The following is a 17,560-nucleotide window of genomic DNA, read 5'->3' on the forward strand; positions in this document are numbered from 1 at the left end:
TCTGAGTAAAACTGTGGAAACTATAAGGATCAATTTCTCCCATAAAAGGTCCTTTCCCACTTAATGGCCTTCTTTACTCCCAATCTCTTTTTTATTTTCATTCTTTATTACATTGTATTACAAAATCATACATATTTATTATAACAAGACAATGCAAAATATATAAATGTTAAAATTCATTTATCCATCCCTCTCCACCATCACGCCAGTGAGAAGTATTAACAGCTTAGTGTGTATCCTTTCATTATTTCCTTAATGTTAACAAAAGCATGTTTAGTATCTTTGTTTTTCAAAGACCTCTAAGACTCCCATAATCATTCCATAAGCTCCCTACTAAAAATAAGTCCTCAATTTTATTCTTTTATGCAGAAGGTATTGTGTTGGCTACAATTTTCATTTTTGATTTTGGTGGGGTTTTTTTTTTCCCCCATAAGATGGCTCTAGGAGTGCTTAGCTGTCTTTAACTTCATTTGAAACAATTTTGTTAGATTGCATTGTGACAGGGGTCATATCAGTGTACATCTAAAGAAAACTTATCAAAATTGGTGAATCTTTGTATAGCCATTTCAATATTGAAGGTGAAAGAAAATACACAAAATTTTTGGCATATTATGTTTTACTTTTTCAAGAGAAGCTAAGAACACAGCTAAGATGCAAAAAAGATTTGTGCAGTGTATGGAGACGGTGGTGTGACTGACTGAACATATCGAAAGTGGCTTGTTGAAGTTGATAGCGATCAAACTGAGACATCAATTGAGAACAACCAGTGCTGTGCCACGCAGGAGACAGTGAACACAATCAAAATAACCAAATCTATAAAGTTATTGGTGAAAATGAAAAATGTGTCTTCTATTTTATGGAAAACACAAACTTTTTGGCCAACCAAATATTAATCTAATAATAATAATTTATTGTTAACAAGCCCAAAAGCTGTAAATTAGAAATTAAATTATAACAGCAGAATTGCAAGCATTGATCAGTGGATAAAAAAAAGTGGATAGTTGGGGAAGGGTAGGGGAAGGGACAGGAGCATACGGCCTTCCAGAACCTCAGAAATATCTTTGATTCCTTATCCTTTCTTATACCTAAGGCAGTCTTTGAGCACTTCTTCCTCACTAAGTGTACATGATCTGGAAGGTTTCAGTTTATTGAGATTTTGGGGCATAACCTCACACTCACATGCATATGTAAATATGTACTGGGTTGCTCTTTCATCCATTTGCAGAATACACTAGTCCCCGCATGTTACTGAAAAGCTGCCCATATTCATCAGTGAAAAGTCTCTTTGTTGTTTATGCACTGACCTTTTATATGAGGACAAACGAGGTGGAAAATAACATGCAATGTATTAAACAATAAAGATCATTATGAAATAATAGAAAATAATGAGGAAAGAATGAGGCAACATAACAGCGATGTTTAGGCAACTCCTCTTACCCCATCTGCCCCAGGTAATATGTGGGAGAAAGGAATGCAAGGAATATCTAAGGTTTGCTTTTTCTGTATCTTTGAAATTCACACCTGTTTATTATACCACTAGACACTTAACTGTACAGCTTAGTTGAAGCAATTTAGGATTAGAAAAAAAGTAAACCTTTATAATACTACATACAAAACGTTAGGAGTTTGCTTTGTAGTAAAATCAAAATTCCAAAATACTATGATTCTGGAAGCAGTAATAGTGAAAGTTTAAGCATTGAAATGAAATATCACCAAATGTCATTGTTTAAAGCTTATCAAGTTAGGTAATCTTAGAAAAGAGATGACAAACACTTCACACATTCCTCTAGGAATATTTTTACTTATACTTCTCTGAAAAAGGCACTGAAACCATTTCATGAAATCACCAACTAATTCATGGTGCCACCATAAAATCAATATAAATCTTTCACATAAGCAGATGAGCTCAATTGCTCAAACATGTTTACATTCTTAATACCACACAATATTACAACAGTGAGAGCCTATGATTTAATTTTCTGTATTATTTCTCTAAAAATTTTGCTGGTTATTTTGATCTTGCATTTATTTTCTCACCTTTCTTGCCTAACACAGACCTACTTTGGTTCAAATAACTAGTAAAAATCATAGCCAAAGAGGGAAGCCAAAGATGTAGACAAGAGACACATTATGGATGAAAACCTAAGCTTGAGAAATGAAGTAAGATCCATGACATTAATGATATTAGTGGCCAAAGATTTTGGAAACGGGTTGGGATGTAGAGCACAAGACAGCGTAAGGTTATAGTTAGTAGTGGGGACTGGGCATATTACAAAAGAGGCAGAGGATGGGTTTTAATATCTGGCAGCTCACAGCCCTGGTGTACCTTCAAGGTTAGCATGGATATAAAACTGGATTTCTATGTTAAATTAAGGCACTATTTATGAATACCAGGTATTAAGCTTACTTGACCTAATATTTTACAGTCATTAGCATATTAAAAATTGATTTATTAGGTAGTCTTTGGAAATGAGGCACAAAATATGTGGTAGAGGTAAAGGTTAGGGCCAGAAGATAAATCATACTTAAGAGTGAGGCCTCTACAATATGGTGCCTGGAAGACCTGAGGCAGCACAAGGCAACTGGTACCTCAAACGACAAAATGTCAACATGAATACAATCCTCCTTTCCTGCACAAAAATGTATATATTTCATTCAATGAGCTCATAATAATAAATTGTCTTGAATATTTTTAGAACTGAAAACAGGCTTAATAAAAATCTCATTAGATTACAAAAAGAAAGAAATTGGGAAAATAATACTTTAAGAAAATATTAACAGATTTTTAAATATGGGTTTTTTAAAAGATCAAGTGTCAGACTTAAATATATCCTCAAAGTTTTGGTAGAAAACATTGCAAAGTTTTAAATGCCTTTACCAATTATTCTCCAATCAAAACAAACCAAAAACATGCACAATATCTACTATAGTTCAAGCTGAAATTCGTGAGGTCATGCCTTAAAGGAAGCATATAATTTAGCTAGAGTTTACCTGTCCACAGTCTTCATGCACAAAAATACGTTAGCGTTATGTTGCACAGAAAAGAATTTTCATTTCCTGATGAAATAGATGTAATCATCTAAGTTTTAATTTATTCCATGGGATCAAAGCAAATACACAGCGGCCACTGAAGAATTACAACAATTAGAAATATTTAAGCTTTGACATGGTTATTAGATCTTAGACATTAATAAATGGACCACTATGATGAAAAAATAGGACTTGTTTAATCTCTGAAGCAAAATAGATATTAATTATCCAGAGCAATTTTTTAAATTGAAATATTTCCAGTTTTGATTAGCTAAAAAGGTTAGTCTATATACTTGAACTTAAAATTTCTTAGGTTTAAAATGCTATTGAAATAAATTCAGCCATACAACTTTTAAGAAAAAGGAACTTAAAATAAGTTAACAAGAATTGCAGTTTATTAAGTTTTAAAAAATGTATTTATCATACAAAAGAATGATCCAATCATTCTTAGGATCTGATTGTAATAAAATTACCCAAAGTTCTTAAAAGTAATGGGTTTTTAATGAGGATATAAGCATGCTCCCTGGTATTGCCTCAGGCTACTTGCTTAAGGATAAGCCAGGGACAGCAGGTCATCAGGGCAGAAAACCCCAGGTGACAAGCAGCAGGCAAAATTGGGTGCACAAGTATTGTAGGGTGGGACCTCATCCCCAGGGTGACCTCTCCTCCCCTTGCATATGGCCAGTCAAGTGATCTAGACCCTCCCCTGAACTTTCCTACCCTGGCATGTTGCTATTAATGTGGTAGACGCCCTTTAGAGGAGGGACAAGGGGGCCAGAAAATATACTCATAGGACTCATACAAACACTTGCATGACCATCCTCTTAAGCATTAAGCCCTAAAGATAACACCTAAGCCTCAGCTGTGTTTCAGCTCCAGACCCAGAAACGCAGCAAGCCCAGGCAGGGCAATGCCATGACTGACATCAGGAACAACCGCACCACTAATAAACCCCTGACCTGGTGCCGACCAATCAATAGAAACTACAACCCTGAAAGGACATACCTGGGAAGTTGATGCATATTCTATTGAGTTCCTCCCCTGAGACTTCCCCTAAAATCCCAAGCCTTTGGAAAACAGCTAAAAGCCCTTAAGACAAAAGGACCCAGTCACTCAAATGTATTTACACACATTCTCTCTCTCTCTCTCTCTCTGGCACACCCACAACTTTCCCCACCCCTCTTTCGTCCCTCCAGGTGTGTATCTTTGCTTGTTTCCTTCTAAGCTCCAAGGCTGTTCTTTTACCACCGTAAGTTGCTTCCTAAGTCCATGCAGCCTAGCATGGATGGCTTACTTCTTCCACAGCTCAATTCTTCTATCTCTGTGACTTTTTAAATAAACTTTTGCTTGTATTTGAAAAAAAAAAGAAAGAAAAAGAAAACTTGTCTTCACACTTTGTGCTAAGTAAACCCTAATTTAACCATTGTTTCATTATTGCAAACAGAAAAACTTGATTTAACAATTGAAGCTAAGTTATAATATAGCCCCTTTCCCATTGTTACAATTAAGAGGCTTGATGTATTAAAAAAAAAAAAAAAAGAATGGAGCACTGAAAGAAAATGTGGGAGACCCAATTAGGTGCAAGGCATTGCTTATTGTTAGTTTGCTCTAATACTTTGGTCCCATCACATGATCTTTGACTCTGCTTTCATTTATGCAGTGAGTGAATTGAATAAGAGAATCTATCAGGATTCTTCCAGCTGAACTGATAAAGTACTAACTGAGGAAAAAATATTATAATAGACTACTACTTGATTTAATGGTCTATTATACATTCATGATTTAATAAATCAACTAAGAAAGTATTAATACAATGTAGTGTAAGAATATGCTTAAACTTTCATAGTTGCTTGGTATATGTTTCTACATATTTCATTGTCAGCTCTTGTTACTACTCTACAACTGTAAGCTTTTAAAAAACTATTTAACATCGAGGTTAAAAACCAGCAGTCTATAAGTTAAATGTCTTCAACAGTTGATGTTCAGTGCTCACTGTGTTTAAATGAAAAATATATAAACTTTTCAAATTAGGAAACCTAATTTTAAAAACATGGATTTGTAACTTCTTTAGGAATAGAAATGGAAGATTTGAAAACGTAAGTACATTCATCAGTAGAGAGGAACAATCAGCTGGTAATGAGCAGTAAGACCCTAAGGTAGAGCAGGAGTTCACTCCTCAGTCTCCACCCAGGCTCACTTTCTCATTTAGTTTGCAGGCTTGGGTTTGTTAGTATAATAATCTTCCCTCTCCATTTCAGTGATTCATCAAGAAATTACTCCAAGTTGAGAGAATAAAATACCACAAGACGTGGTCCCAAAGCATTGCCTTGGAAGGAGCTATGTCTTCAGAAATTGTAGCAGCAGATTTGAAATCAGCAATTTGACTACTACCTTTTTCTATTCGCCACTTAGAAACACATCCTAGTAATGTGTCATTAACATTTCTTCCCCCAAGTATGTGCAGACAAAAGGGCACTATCCTATTTTTTATATCTGTTGGATAGAATATACAGAGACTGAGCTGTATATAGTTTTGAATTGTAGCTGTAAAAAATTAGCTGTGTGAACAGGAACCAAGAGACAGTCTGTGCACTATATTTCCTGCTCATATGTTGTCTCAGCTGTTTTGCACTTTATAGTTTCAGCTGAAGAATGTCCATTTATCACGTAATGCTAATCAGTTATCATTCTACTCTACATTTTGTATAAAACATTGCTGGGAAGTCTGTTCTGGATTTGATGGATAGCCAGAATGGGACAGCACATAACCAAAAAAGACATAAATACTCACAGATGGCTGGTTATACAGATGAGTTAAAATCAAAGAAAATTAGAGCTGAATAAGACAGACGTGATCATAGAGCACATCAGGGGAGCGTAAACTTGCTTGTTCTTCACCTTTCTCATCCAAATGGATTTTCCTCTCATTAAAATAAATACTCAAACCAGAGGGTCTTTCATTTGTTTCCTTAAACTAGAAGGGTCTCCCCCGCAATGTAAACCCCACATCATGAAGACAAAAAGCAGAAATCCTGTTTATTATAAAGACATCCAAAAAGCTGTCCAAATCCAAATTAGAGCATATGGTGCAAGTCCCCACCCCCTTACATCCCCCAACATTCCCCACCTCACCCGCGCATCCCTCTCTTGTTCTGGTTTGAGAAATCTGAACGTTTCCTTATTGAAGAACCACTGAACAAGCCATTTTTGCTTTACCACAAATAATTATCTAGCAGTAAATAATTGTAAAGCAATAATTTTACTGTTTCTTTATGCCATCATTGATAGTGTATTTTTGTCAAGCAATTTCTAATAGTTATAAATGTCTGTCATATATTATTTTTTATTATTGAATATTATTCTTCTCATATATTGTTATCTGTCTGTGAGTCCTTTGTTTCTTCAATTTATTGGTATCTTTTTCCCAATGTCAACCAGCCATTACTCTCATAGCCACCTATTAAATAGTTCATCTGAACTAGACTCCGCCTAAGCTCATTTCTATAGATTTAATATTTTATCTGTAAAAATAATGAATTATTGATGTTTTCTCTTATAGCACTTTAATTAATGAGAATTTAAAATTAAAGAATACCAGCAGTTTCCCCCTGGAAATTTCTTTTCACATAGCATACTTTGAAAGGCAAAGTAATATATGACAAGGTCTGTCCAGAAAGTATCCATCCATGTAATAAAACAGAGACATTTATTGAAGAAGATACAAGGTATAAGAAACATTGTACATAGGATAATGATGCCTCAGTGCCCTACGAAGTAGGCACCTTGGGACCTCACACAGTTCTCCCAGCGTTTCTTCTACTGGTCAAAACACTGCAAAATCCTTTGTTGGAATCGCCATCAGCTGCCTCATTGTATTTTCCTGAATCTCAGTGATGGTCTGATATTTTTTCCCTTTCAAAGGTGATTTTACTTTTGGGAAAAGCCAGAAGTCACAGGCACCAAATCTGGGCTGTAGAGGGGCTGAGTCACCTGAATGATTTGATGTTTAGCCAAGACAAGACACTCTGCGTGAGACATGATACATGAGCGGGCACATTGCCATGATGAAGCTGCCAGTAACCAGTAGCCCATAGCTGCAGCTGTTTTCATCATATTTCATCTCTCAACTGATGAAGAACATTGGGATAGTACTCCTTATGAATTGGTCAGCCTAGAGGGGTGTGCTCATGATAGACAACACCTTCCCAATCAAAAAACACAGTTAACATGATCTCGATCTTGCTGTAATGTTGCTGTACCTTCTCCAGGCATGGAGAATCAAGCAACTTCCATGGGAACAACTGGGACTTCCTTTCTGGATCATAACCATAGACCTGCGATTCATCTCCAGTTATCACCTTCTTGAGGAAATCTGGTTCATTGGTAGAGGTTTGAAACAAGTCATTAGCAACTGCAACATGATGTTCCTTCTGCTCTGGTAGCAGAATCTTTGGAATGAATTTTGCCACAATACATTTCATGCCAAGATTCTGTGTCAAAATCTCAGATAAAGTAATTTTAGGAATCCCCAGATCAGCTTCTAGTTCTCACACTGTCAGTCGCTGATCGTTGTTGATTGCAGCCCATACACTTTCAACATACTCAAATGTTCTGCTTGTTGCAGGCCGTCCAGAACATGGATCGCTTTCAACAGATTCTCCACCATCTTGTTGTAGGTGTCTGCCATTGAAGTCTACAACAAGGAAGATCTCATAGGTAGTTGGATACAGTGTGGTCCAAATAGATTTGTATACTAGATCTGTTTGGAAAAAGTCCAGCCATTGTTAATATAACAAGAACACTTTGAGAGACATTGATGTAACCTGGCAGCCAAGAAGAGTGGACTGGAGTGCACAAATATGAACAATGACGACTTCACTGTACTAGTCAGTGGGGGCTGTAGATGCCGTTGAGTGAGTATGTGTACTGTGTGGCCATTACATTCAAAATGACTGAACGAGTAGAGCAACAAATCTGCATCAAATTTATGTTAAGCTTGAACATTCCTCCATGGAAACTAATTGGATGATTCAGAAGGCCGTAGCCATGGGCAACTGATGATTGGCAGCTTCATCACAACAACACGCCCACTCATGTATCACATCTCATGCAGAAATTTTTGGTGAAACATCATCACCCAGGTGACTCAGGCCCACTACAGTCCAAATTTGTTGACTTTCGACTTCCTGCTCTTCCCAAAACTAAAATCACCTTTGAAAGGGAAGAGATTTCAGACTATTGATGAGATTCAGGAAAATATGACAGGACAGCTGATGGCAAGTGGAAGAACTTTGTGAGGTTCCAAGGTTTCTAATTTAAAGGGGACTGAAGCAACATTGTCCTATGCACAATGTTTCTTGTATCTTGTATCTTCTTCAATAAAGGTCTGTATTTATCATATTACATGGCTGGATACCTTCTGCACAGACCTCATATTTGGCCTAACAGAGGTGAGTGCTTCTATTTTCTCTGTGATGCGGAAGATAAGGTCAGAGATGGAGCAGGAAATAAAATAAGTTGGAGTATACAAAGATTTTTTTTAAGTTTTATATAGTTGAACACATGAACTGGCCAGAGATATATAGTAAAGTTGACAAGCAATGCAGAAGTAAGTATCTTGCATTTACAGTGGAACTCGTACTCACCGAACTTTCTCTTTCAGTCTGGGGTATAGAGAAACTATAACTGGGTTCATCCATGGCTGAGGATTTGATGTACAAATATGGTGAAAAAAAGAGAGAGACAAGATGTTTGATACATTTTTGTAAAAGTACAGCTAAAGTTATTATCTATGAAATTTCATCTTTATAACAAGAAAAATGGATGAAGAAATGTGAAATGTTGGTAAAAATAGTTAGAAATGTTTTCTCATGATGGTGAGGAGGAATTAAAATAACAGCATAGAATAAGCAAGTGGAAGACAAAAGAGTGACGTTTAACTTGGAGGTTTTGGATACAGCAGTTATGGGTGATGACAGGGTTCAAAGGGTGATTGTGGAAGAGAGGAGCGAACGAATTCGAAGAACTGCCTCAAACGGACTATTGAAAGGTGGGATATTGATATGACTGAAATTATTCAAGATGAGGGCAAGATTTGTGAATAAGGTGCTTACATTTTTGCTACGTAAGGACAGGAGAATAATCAGGTCAGTGGTTAACAGTAACCAAGAGAGAAACACGGTGATAGAAGCTTATTTTCAAAGGTACAAGAATGAGTAGGAGGGTGTTATGGGCTGAATTCCTCCCTACCCTGCAATTCATATGTTAAAATTCTAACCCTTAGTATCAACGTCTTTAAAGAGGCAGTTAAGGTTAAATGGGTCATTAAGGTGGGCCCTATCCAATTGACCCATGACCCTATGAGAAAAGGTTATGGGTCCCAGATGTCCATAGAGGGAAGATGACGGCCATCTATACAGGAAGAAAAACCTCTGCCAACACCTTGATCTGGGACTTCTGGCCTCCAGAATCATGAGAAAACAAATTTCTGTTGTTTACATCACTCAGTTTGTGGTACTTTGTTATGGCAGCAAACTAACACAAGGGAATTAGAGGAAAAATCAGCTGGAAGCAGCAACAGAGAATTACCAACCCCTTTTCTTGGCCCTAAGGTTCTTGGAATATGGTAAGAGAAACAACACCCATTTAAACCTGCTTTGGGGAATTTAGTCCTCAAGGTTTCAGTTATGGCAAGGAGGAAGAATAGTACCCAGTAAAATGTTTGAGGATCTAGAAGTAATATGAATAAATTTCTATTTCCAATAATTTGAATTCAATTCTAAGGAAGAAAGCAATCAAAGTAGATCAAACTCTCCTAGCATCTAAGGTCAAGATACAAGACAATGGGCAATACGACTTTCAATAGGTATGGCTAAGTACAAACTAAATAGTTTAAGTAAGTGCATTGTCTAGATGAATCCAATTTTAAATAACCAATTTAGATCGCAGCCGGCCAGGTACGAACAGGGAAAACCAGCAATCTCTGTCTTTCACATTTCTTCTGTTTTCATACTGACTAAAACATGAAGCACTTAAGAAAAAAGATTTGCCATACATTTTCCATAAGAATAATGGGGAAAAGTAAGAAAAATGAAGGCAGACACACTAACTGACCTATGGAAAGACAGAAATTTTCCTAGATGTAAGTTAGAGATCTTAGAGGACAAGCTAACAGATATGAAAAAGAAACAAGATATGTCCACTTACACTGATTTCTAAAGAAGAGTATATAAAATGAAGATATCCTAATTGTTTTCTTAAGAAATGTGCCTAAGACTCATGTTGATTTAATAGAATGGTAAGATTTCATAAAGAAAGCTTGAATTGACTTACCAAGAAAGAGACAGATGAAGAAACATTTGAGGCTCTCTCTGAAAGCATGGAAAATAGTTTATAATTGGAACAACTGGGCACTTCTTTTTCACAATGAATCAACTTGGTTAGATGTAAATGCATTTGAATAGCAAAAGCTAGAAACCATGGGGAAGAATTCTTCTGAAACCACTTAGTAGTTTCAAAAGGATCTAGTGATTGTACGTGGAGAAACACTTCTGCCCTGGCTCGGGGAAAGTGGAAAGAAGGTATAAGAAAGACCAAATCCACTGAAATAAAAAGGCCAGATGAATCAATATGTCAAAGCCTATCGTAAAAGTCTATTTCCTGTGTGAAAAATGCTACGATTGGGAGGAGGATAATGGGAAGGTATTTGTTTAATTTTGTTTTGTTTGTTTAACATAACAGATGCTTTGGAGAGACCTACGAATCCTTGGCTCTTGTAGAAACTGACAAAGCAGAATACAGAAGAGTGTGTGCAGGGAATAAATGTCTAAGCCCAAAACAAAGAAAAAAGAAACATTTAAAATCCTTCCAGTAATATGCTATTCTTCTTGTCAAAAAAAGAAAAGAAATATGTGGAATTGAAAAGTAGATTGGACTTTTTTAAACATAAACCTTTGTCAGGATTGTGGTAAATCCTGGAAAAATGGAAGCCTTGAGAAATGGAACCCTTGTTTTAGAAGTAAAGGAAGTAGAAAGTATTTTTCTTGTGACTGAAAAAGCTAATAAAAGATACCATGGCTTAGAAAATTAAAACTCAGAAGGGAAGCACAACTTTGTGGAGCAGCAATAATCTAATTGTTTTCATCCTCTGAGTTGCTGAACATATTGCAAATTTAGAAATGTCAATAAAAACACATTAATCTGTTGAGAATGGCCCTCTAGTTAGCTCAGTGAGGATACCAGAAGGAAGCTTCCTTAGAAGGTAGCAGCAGTAGGCTCCATGACCCAGGGTAAAAGATGGAGGATACCGTTTGTATTGAAAAAATATAGATAAGAGTAAGTCATGTGTGGGATCAGGACAATTAATGTCACTCAAAAATTGACTGCTACAACAGTGAAATATACCACTCACAAGAGAAGATAGACATTGGGGAAGAAAGCTCTCCTCCTCGCATAGCCTAACAGAAAAGTTCACAAGTTATCGACTTTTTGACCTTGGGTGTTACTTTAGTCTCCCTCTACTTAGAATTTTCATCTTCAAAATAGAATCAGAAAGTGTCTGCTTCAAATGATTATTATGAGCATTAAATTGAAGATACCAACTATGTGATAAGGACTCAATCAATTTTAAATATAATTGAAATTACTTTCTCCTGTCAGATTAAACATACCCTCTGTCAACCAATACCAAATTCTTTTTCATCTGCTCTGCCCTCATATTCTCCCTTGAAGGAAAATGTATAGCAAAATGGTGAAGAGCATCAGCTCTGAACCAGACCATCTAGGTTCAAATCCCAACTCAGAGTATGATTTGGGGGCAGATACCATCATTGGACCTCAGTTTTCCTCTGTGCACGACCTAGCAGAGTTGGTATGACAATCAAATTAGTTGCTATATGTGAGGTGCTTACAGGACTGCCTGCACACAGTATGAATGTTTTAGAGTGCATAATATACACTCGTTCAGCACTACTTTTGTGAGTCTGATCGACGAGAACCTGGGCATGCTGCGGATCTCATTTTCCCATTGTGCCTTACAAAGCAGGGTCGCTGCTTCACCTCTCCTCTCAAACTTGGTACTCGCCATGGTGGCTGTGGAGGAAAACATGCCTACCTCCTAGGGCAGTCCTGACTCAGTGGCTCTCTGGGCCTGCTGTGCCCTCTGAAATTTTAATAGCAGCAGGAGTATGCAAAGTCGGAGATCCCACTTAGAACCCCAGGCCCATGCCAAAGCCCTGACTCAGCATTTCCCCCAATAACCTGCATTAGAGAATTAGGAAATTACACAGCTATTGAATAGACAATTCCAAATAAGTAAATTAATTCACTAAACAGCTTCCACGGGAACCTCATGGAGTTGAGGGAGAGGTCTTCGGCAGGATGCATGAGCCAGGCATTTGCGAGTTCCGAGGAATAACAACAGTACAACGCTAACATCTCACCCTTAACTCTAACACAGGATCTCTGATATCGAGCACAGTGTTTAACATTTGTGAAATTACAAAACGCCGCAAAGAGGAAAAATTGTAGAACATGGCATTTAGAGTTTAAAACCATTACGAAAACAAACTTCCAGCTTTCCTCATCTATTAAAAAAACAGAATATAAGTGCCCTATGTCAGCGGTTTCCAACCTTTTGGCGGCCTGGTCCCTAACGGCCGGCGAGCACCAGTGCCAGTCTGCAGGTCCAGGGTTAGGGATCTCTGTCCTATGTAACAAGATTTTGTTGGTTTTCTTGAAGGAGAGGATATAAGTTTCTTGTCATAAAATGTTCTCTCCTTCCTTTTTTTTAATGAAATCGCAATATTTAGTGTTAATAAATTCCTAAGTAATATAGTACAGCCAGAAAAGCTATTTATTCACCAACTCATAACATTAAAACATACTCTGGATTTCAGCTCTTGGTGTCAACCTAATATACTCCAGGAACAAGATCCCCCAAATGGTGCTATCTTTTACTGTACATACTTTACACTTGAGCCAGTAAAATTCATTCAATAGTCAATGAACAAATAATTAAACACTTTCCATACTGACAAGTTCTGTTTGGCGTTCTCTGCTGATTTTCACCCTCAAACCCATGGGCTTTTTATTAGCTATCAATGTGTGAAACCAAAGATCACTTAACGTCTCACAGCACTGCTCCTTTGAAGTTGCTTGTCTGGGAGACACCAGCTTCTCACGGCGAACCTCCCTGCACACGTACCAGATTGACTCGAGAAGTTGGAAGGGGACAGGTTTTTTGATTACCTGTGTAAAATGCTTTTACTAACTGGTCTCAAATATCCAACAGGGTTCTAAAAATGTCTTCTTCCAAAACACCCCTGAAAAATATTTTGCACATAGAAGTGTAAACAAGGAGAAAATTTCTGTAGGGAAAATTGATCCTAAGTAACAAAATTAACATCATATACTTCCTTGACTCAGTAATTTAAATTGTGTTTAACTAAGGAAATATTCAGAGAAGTTTATGAAGAGAAATATAGTCACAGGAGCGGTTTTGTTGGTTTCACTGCTATTGTTAGCTGACAATGTAGGAAGAAACTAAATACTTATTCATGGAAAATCGGGTCATTAAATACAATGCCTTTATACACCAAGATGTTGCATAATAGTTAAAAAGAACTTAAAGGATTTATATATATATTAAAATAGTTCAAAATAGATTAATTGAAAAGAGATCAGAGACTATATATAGCATTATTTCATTTCTATTTCTGCATATAGAAAATTTCTTAAAGGGAAAACGTTAAATTGTTAACAGATGCTATCACTCAGAAATGGAACAATGTAAAGACTTTCACTTTATGCACCTTTCCTCTTTAGCATCTTACGGTTAAGTGGTTTTATAGACATATGTATTCCAACAGAGAAAAAAAATCAGAGAAAAGAATGGGCTTCTGGGGATGAACTCCTCCAGTGGTCCCACATTCACTGGCATTCCAACATGGATTACGTAAAATTAACTGGCCAATTACTAAAGTACATTTATAATCACAGGAAGATAAAGGAATGTATGTAGAATAAGTCAATTTACAGAAGGTCAGGAAAACAAAATATTGGGTAGTCCTTGGTGAAGAAGGAAGGAGAGATGCGCAGTGGTGGTAAGAGAAGCTTTGAAAATAATTGGCCAACATCCCAATGTTTACTGGTAGCTAAGCCTACTATTTCAATTTTGGGTTATCTCACAACATTTAAAGTAACCTCTGATGAGCCAGAATTAAGAGGATGGACTTTTCACATCAAAAGTATAAGCTGATATAGCTCTCACCTATTTATCCCACACTAGTGTTAAAATTATGTAAATGAATATCTTGCATTTTACCTGTTAATAGAAGAAAGCATCCAATTCTTTGCATTTTTTTCCAATCTCAAAAGTTAGGAAATGCCATTTCTGCAGGCTGTTTCAACAATAAAATGACATCAAGCAGTGTAACTGTGGCTTGAAAAAACCAAAAGATACAAGAAAAGAATCTCACATGCAAAAAAGCAAATCAAGGAATGAAAAACAACTCTCCTATCCAACCACCAGCTTCTTCTCACAAATCATTTACGTTCCCCTTTCCTATTATTATCCTGACATCCAGAGTTCTATATCTGAAACTCAAAGCAACCTTAAATTAAACTATATACAGGTGACTAAATGCAAGCCTTTCACTTACCATGACTTCCAAAGTTTATGAGTTTTCCTTTTTAACAAATTTTTAACAAATGGTTCTTATTCATACTATGAAAAACTGAGTTCTCATTAATCACTTCTGGTGTATGTGTGTGTGTGTGTGTGTTCAATTTATTGCATAGAGCAACACTGGGCATGAAAGAAAAAATGTTCTGTTGGTCATTAAAAGCCACTGGTTTTAAAGTAAATAATTAATACTTTTGCTTGCATGGCAAATAAACTTTGTTTAGCATTATAGAGCTTTTAAAGATCTACTCATGAATGAGTCTTTAAATGTGCTTTCCCATTGCAAACCATACAGATATGCAAAGGGTTTCTTATTTGGAAAAAATGGAGTACATTACTGGGTAATATTGAGCTGCCTATGATCTAGCCAAAAAATACAAATAGTTCCATTTACTGAGGCCTCTCCAGAGGATTTTAAAGACCACAATTTGCTGCCTTCTAATTCTGAATTTCTGGCATAAAAATAAGACATCTTTGCAATGAGGTAGGTTTGTAATCTACCAATGAGGCTATTGCCAAAAAATAAAGCATATTTAATTTCATTTAACATTCAGAGTGGCAATGCTTTATGAGAAATTGAGTCCTACCGAAATTACATGGCAATATTTTGGTGAGTTTGAATCCTGTAGGAAGAGCTCATTCCACTGTGCATTCATCTAATTGAATATTTTCCACTGACAGTCCAACTAGAACTGTATTATTTGGCCAAGAGCCAGATGTAAACTTTTGAAGTATTGTAAGTGTCGTGTCAGAGAACTCCAAGACTGCAATAAATTTATGAAGTCAAGTCTTGCAAGACTACATGGGTTCAGGAAATCCATTGTTGCTCCTAATGATCTGCTGTAACTTATACTCTGTTCTCAAGATACGAGCTACATGACTCTAGACAAAGCTTTTTGCTATATCAGGTGATAATCATTAGAGGGGCATTCCAATAATTAAAGGCAAGTCTGCATTTTTCTCCCAGCAGTGTATTTCTGAACCACAAAAAAACATACTCATTATACACACACATCACACATCTATACCCATATACTCATGATTGATGAAGCATTACGTGTGATGATGTCAAAATATGTTTATGTATAGTGTGTGTGATTCATCATATTTTTAAAGATATACATTACATACTCACTTATATAAGCCTATATATGCATAGGTAATTTTGGAAAGATAAACTAGAAATCATTCCATAGAAAATACTCTGGGAAATATGACTAGGCAGTTGGAATTTATGAGAGAAATATTTATATTACACCATATGCTTCTTTGAACTGTTAATTTTAATTTTTAGTAGTATTTACAATTTTATAATTTAAAAGATTAGTTATAAATATTTATGTATAGATTAAAGAAAAGAACATCACTAATGTTGATTTCATACAGGGTGAGGAAAAAGTAAGTTTACAATTGTATGTATGCAAAACAGAGTTTATTCTTGTATTATTATTTTTATTATATTATTTTCCCTACAAAAATCTGTAAACCTACTTTTGCCCCATCTTGCATAAAAATGAAATTAATTCCCTATAAAAATCAAGAAAATTAATTCTTAAGAGAACTTTTTGTCATGTCTACAGATCTAAACACCTGAACAAAAAATTCAGTCTGATTTTCTTATGTTGTAAATACACCCTTAACACAACCTTAACTTTTATAGGAAACTTTTAACTTTCATAGGCTCCTTAACCCAGCAGCACAGGCTGACACAAATGTTTAGTCACACTGATGGCAACATTCTCCTATCCTCAGCTCGTTCAGCCATATTTCCAAACAGCGACGTGGATACTCTTGATCAACAATGGAACCTTCATCTCCTTGCACAGGACTCACAAATGAATTAATGAGAACCAGCAGTGTCCCCAACATGAAATATATGAAGTAATCTGAGGACTGTGACCATAAGAAGGTGGCACAACAAGAGAGTAAATATGGTCTGAGCTGGGCTACAGCCAGCATATTCAAGGTCTTTCAAATATTTTAATAAAATTTCCTTAAGGGTAGAGTGTACACAAAGGGGACTGCCTCAATTTCATGGAATATGCTCTTTGCTTGAAGAGATCAGTGAGGGACATAAAAATGATTTGCCTTCCAATAATCTGTGACTAGAGAATCCAAATTGCAGTAACAAAAAGTTGAAAGAGAGTCATATTCCATAAAGACAAGAAATCAGGCTCTATTATGATCCTTTGCAGCAAGATTGTATTCCACTGAAACTCAACCTGGAAACTATCTCCTTTGGCAGAGCCCAGAATCTCTGTGTCAGTCCAGGGGTCAACTCTAAATTGTGACATTACTCCCAACAAGATGCCACATCTATGCACTTTTTCTTTTTCAGAAAATTCCCATATGGCCCTTCTCACCCTTCACAGTTTTCCCTATTGTTAACAACGTGCATCATTAGGGTAGTACATTTGTTACAATTGATGAACCAGTATTGATCCATTATTATCAGCTAAAGTCCACAGTTTACACTAAAACTCCCTCTTTGTGTTGTATTATAGTTCTGTGGGTTATGACAAATGCACAGTGTCATTTATCCACCATTATTGTATCATGCAGAATAGTTTCACTGCCCTAAAAATTCACCTATCCACTCTCACCTTCTCTCTTCCTTTTCCAAACATCTGACAATCACTGATCTGTTAACTGTCTCCATAGTTTTGCTTTTTTCCAGAATGTCAGATAGTTGGAATCATACAGTATGTAGCTTTTTCAGATTAGCTTCTTTCCTTACACACATATGCATTTAAACTTCCTCTGTGCCTTTTCATAACTTGATAACTGATTTTTTATGATTGAATAATATTCTATTGTGTGGCTGTACCACAGTTTGTTTATTCATTC

The 17,560-nt window shown here is 36.2% G+C and overlaps 1 pseudogene; it reads left to right on the top strand.

Annotated features, from left to right (window-relative positions):
* Positions 1-17,560, top strand: part of LOC112320851 (keratin, type I cytoskeletal 18-like) — a 128,032-nt pseudogene that overhangs the window by 14,139 nt on the left and 96,333 nt on the right.

Source organism: Desmodus rotundus, chromosome 4 (genome assembly GCF_022682495.2).
Source record: "Desmodus rotundus isolate HL8 chromosome 4, HLdesRot8A.1, whole genome shotgun sequence".
NCBI lineage: Eukaryota > Metazoa > Chordata > Mammalia > Chiroptera > Phyllostomidae > Desmodus > Desmodus rotundus.